The following is a 5062-nucleotide window of genomic DNA, read 5'->3' on the forward strand; positions in this document are numbered from 1 at the left end:
TGTTTGGTTTTTGGATATTGAGCTGCAAAAGCTGTTTGTAAATTTTGGAGACTAAGCGCTCCCATCATTTGCGAGTATTTTCTCCCATTCTGTGGCTTGTCTTTTCATTTTGTTTGTGGATTCCTATGCTGTGAAAAAGCTTTTGAGTTTAATTAGGTCCCATTTGTTTATGTTTGTTTTTATTTCCAGTACTCTGAGAGACGGATCGAAAAAGATATTGCTGTGATTTATGTCCAACATCTTTTATTTATCTTTCCTTTTTCTCTAATTTCTTCTGAGATTTTTATTGTATTATTGTATTATTGTATCATAATATTTGCAGTGCTATAATTATATAGAAAAAGTTCCTGAGATCTTGACTCAGTTGAAGAATAGTTAATATATATGTTTTTGGTGTTTCACTCTTATTTCTCAATTTAAATTTTAGTGCAAAAATATTCATTATCTATTTTATCTCCTCCTCTACCTCAATCTTTAACCTACTTCCTTTTAACCCGATAGGACAACTGAGTGAATGCTTCCAGGAAAAGTTCTGTTTGAATCCTGCTGGTGGCATGTACAATGACCACCTCCAGCTCTAAACTCACTACTCTTAGTATCTGCAAGAATCTTTGTAACTTCTGGATATTTTTCATGTCTTGGTCGTTTTGCTTGTGATTGCAGTGCTACCAGGCCTACTTGAGAAGTAATAAGAGGAGGCTAGTTTTACCACAGAAAGATCATCCTAACACTACATTTTATCATCCCTTTAGGAGATGCTAAGGCAGGAGATGGGGAAGGTTTAAGGTGAGAAGTAGGCTCCCCAGCTGACAGGTATTCACTGGTTATCATTCTTTTAAATATCTTTAGAAACCTAACTCAAACAGGCTTCATTTGGGGGAAAAAAAAAGAACAAAAAGAGAATTTCATGTAACTAAAAAAAAAGGTCATCAGATAGGGCTTGAACCAGAAGCTTAAAGAATGTCTTAAGACCCAATCTGTCTAACTCTGGGCACCGCTTCTGGCTGTGGCGGATTTATTCTAAGCAAAGCATCTCCGTGTGTGATGGAGATTCAGGGTTAAATGCTCTGAGCTCCAGGTTCAGAGAAAGGAGAGAACTTTTCTCCCCCCAAATGCAAACAAAAGTCTGGTTCGGACTGGTCTGTATCACTTGTGTATTAATGAGCAAATTGCTACAGCCAGAGGGTTGGGATATTTTGATGGGCTTAAGCTGGCACTTCTCTTTGCCTCTCTTCTTGGTATGCATTATATTTAACAAGGGAACAATATGTAAAATATACAAAGGCCATGTAGTCACCCTGAGAGATAAACTTAACTGAAAATCACTTTTAAGGTTATCTCTCAGGGCAGGCGCATGGCTTTTTTAATAGAAAAGTCACAATGGACCCCACCAGGGAAAAAATCTTGGGAGGAAAGTTTGACCTGGACTCAACAGTAGGACGTGGATGTTGGTGGCTAAGCTTTAGAAGGTCCTCTGAACTTCAGAATGATTTGGAGACAATGGCTGAGCCAGTGGGTATGAACTAATAGCTGTACCTTAGAATCTGCGGTGGATTGCATTGTGTCTTCCATCAAATTCTGTAAAGTTCTAATACCCAGAAAATAAGGTCATTTCCGTTAAGATGAGGTCATACTAGAGTAGGGTAGCCCCTAATTCAATATGAGTGGCGTCCTTATAAAAAGAAGAAATTTAGAAATTGATACACACATAGAGAGACTTTATACATGGGAAGACTGGAGTTATGCAGTCACAAGCCAGAGAACTACCAGGCCTGGAATTGATTTTTCCTTAGAGCCTTCAGAGGGAGCACGGCCCTGCCAACCCCTTGCTTCCAGACTTCTGACCTTCATAACTGTGAAGCAAATGTATTTCTAAGCCACCCAGTTTTATGGCAGCCCGAAGAAACTAATACAGAAGCCAAAGTTGGGGCACCTCTGTGATCTGTGAGAGACAGATTTAGAATCAGTGCGTATCACTGCATCAGGGGATAAAGGTCCTGGGATCTATGCAGGATTGGTGCTTAACAGATACACCATGAGACAGTAAGAAAATCTATGGTAACTCTGGGCTGACCATCTCCATCTGGTGTTTGAAAAATAGATGGCTTCTTTTATGATTAATTAAGAGGAAAGGTTATAATATAGGATTATACTACTAACTGGAAAAATGCATTTCCTTATTCATCAAATAATTTTTGAATATCTAATATGAAGTAAACACTGTTCTAGGTCCTGAGAATATAGTATTGAACAAGATCTATGAGGTTCCTGCTCCAGTGGTGCTTAAGAGATGGAACCCTATTTCCCAGTAAGCTGTAAGCTAGGTGGTAAGTTACCTGGGTTCCTCCAACTGCATATAGATGATGGACCAAGAGAATTGTAATAATCTAGCAAGCCTACTCATAAGACCTCATAGTGGTATGTGTTTGAATTGAAGTCTGACTTGAAAAAAATATGAATACTGTACAGACTGTGAGAAATAATATTGGCTGTTGATGAATGTGTGTACATAGCTCAGATTTTGGCAAAACAATGTTGGGCACAAGATGATCATCCAAGAACCTTTTTGAGCATGATATTGGAATTTTACTCCTTTGGCAGAAACCAAACCAAAATACACTAACATTATAGCAGAACATTTACATAGAAAAGAAACATTAATACCACATATTACTATATATCACTTAGGGGTTGAAATACAAAAACAGATGATTAAAGTTATAGTAGATTGATGAATAAAATACTTTTGAATATGGTAATATGTACATACTAAATATTGTTTAATTGTTTTAGATAAACAATTCCTGAGGTAAGGAAGTCTTATAATCCAGATGAGTATGTTTGGATTTGTGAATTACCAAAGTGTAAAAATTTATATATTTGAACATTTGGGGAACTTTGTCCAGTAGATAATAGAACTAATAATATGATGTTTTGATATTCCCTTTATTGCTTCAAGTTCAGTGATGCACTAGAAAGACTTGTCAGACTCAACAGCAGGTCATACTCATGGATAAGGTTTGTTACAGCAATGAATACAGAGCCAAAACAGCAGGAAAAAAAATGCTGCATTGGCGGAATACAATTTAGTAAGGAGGGACTTCTGAGTCTTTCCTCATCTAAGATCACACAGTATGTGCTTTCTCTCTGGCAGAGAACTGTAGTGACACCCGTGCAGAGTCTATGCCCAGGAAAGACTGTTCAAGTCTCTGGGTCTGAGGCTTTCATGGGGTGCTAATCACATAGGCACATCCTGCTACTCAACCAGCCATGGAAACTGAAACTCAGGACCCCAACAGTGAAAACAGGCACACCTTATCAACCTTGATGTTTGTTCAAGGCAACCTGACAAGCTGGTACAGGATGATCCATTACTCCAGATGAAAACAACAAAAGCATCAATCACTAGCATAAAGAACATCCCGCATCCCGAGGGCCACATTCCAAGGGGTTGGCCAAGGGTCAATCATGGTTCCAGGTTCCCTTGGAGGCACGCAAAGAGTACGCAACCAGATCTGTGTTAACTTGTTTCTCATATGTAGGTATATATATATATATATATATATATATATATATATATATATATATAAAGCTGGAAGGGTAAATTAAAAAAAAAAACTTCAGTATAAGATCTCTTTAAAATTATTAATTTTAGGCTATAATGAAATGATGGCCTGTATGTAAAAGCACTTAACAGACATACATTTGAACACTTTATGTAAAACATAATTGGAAAATCAACACCAAAACTCAAATAGTGGCACTATGCAATGATCTTTTAGAAATTACTGATTCATTAATAGATTCTAGAATGCAAGCAAGAATAACATTTGAAAAAATGTTATTGAATTTATTTTATCTGTTTTAATTTTACATGATATTTTAAGTGAAATTAGTGTTACAAGTAAAAGAAGGCAGGAAAGAAAATTCAGTGTAATAAAGACTTTGAAATTATCAAAGGCACAAAGAAAGTCTTTGAAGAAAAATAAATAAATTGTGTTTATGAAAAATGAATGATACTAAATAAATGACATAGTGCATTGATATTAATGCCAACTTCACATAGAAAACACTAGAAATACTAAGATTTATCTCAACTGTAACTCACAAGGTCCATCCCAACTATGAGCCGAAACTAAATTTCAAAATCAATTCTTTTCCTATATTGAATATAACAGCACTATTTTTAAAAGAAATGGTCACAGAATCAAAAGAATGTCATGACTTTATTGATGTCCAATGACCAAAGTAATTTGCAGTACTACTCTATGTAAAGGCTTCCAGTTTAAATGGAATACTGATCATACTAAGGAAGGTGCTATTGATGGGCAGCCATGTATACTTTTCTCCCTAAAATCTATTTTAAGTCTTGCAACAAAGCAAAAAAAAATTTAATTGAGTTATATTTAACATACATTATATAAGCTGAATTAGAACACTCCCTAACACCATACACAAAAATAAGCTCAAAATGGATTAAAGACCTAAACGTAAGGCCAGAAACTATCAAACTCTTAGAGGAAAACATAGGCAGAACACTCTATGACATAAATCACAGCAAGATCCTTTTTGATCCACCTAGAGAAATGGAAATAAAAACAAAAATAAACAAATGGGACCTAATGAAACTTAAAAGCTTTTGCACAGCAAAGGATACCATAAACAAGACCAAAAGACAACCCTCAGAATGGGAGAAAATATTTGCAAACCAAAGAACTGACAAAGGATTAATATCCAAAATTTATAAGCAACTCTTGCAGCTCAATAACAAAAAAACAAACAACCCAATCCAAAAATGGGCAGAAGAACTAAATAGACATTTCTCCAAAGAAGATATACAGATCGCCAACAAACACATGAAAGAATGCTCAACATCATTAATCATTAGAGAAATGCAAATCAAAACGACAATGAGATATCATCTCACACCGGTCAGATTGGCCATCATCAAAAACTCTAGAAACAATAAATGCTGGAGAGGGTGTGGAGAAAAGGGAACCCTCTTGCACTGCTGGTGGGAATAATGTAAATTGATACAGCCACTATGGAGAACAGTATGGAG

The sequence above is a fragment of the Physeter macrocephalus genome, chromosome 10 (genome assembly GCF_002837175.3).
Source record: "Physeter macrocephalus isolate SW-GA chromosome 10, ASM283717v5, whole genome shotgun sequence".
Classification (NCBI taxonomy): Eukaryota; Metazoa; Chordata; class Mammalia; order Artiodactyla; family Physeteridae; genus Physeter; species Physeter macrocephalus.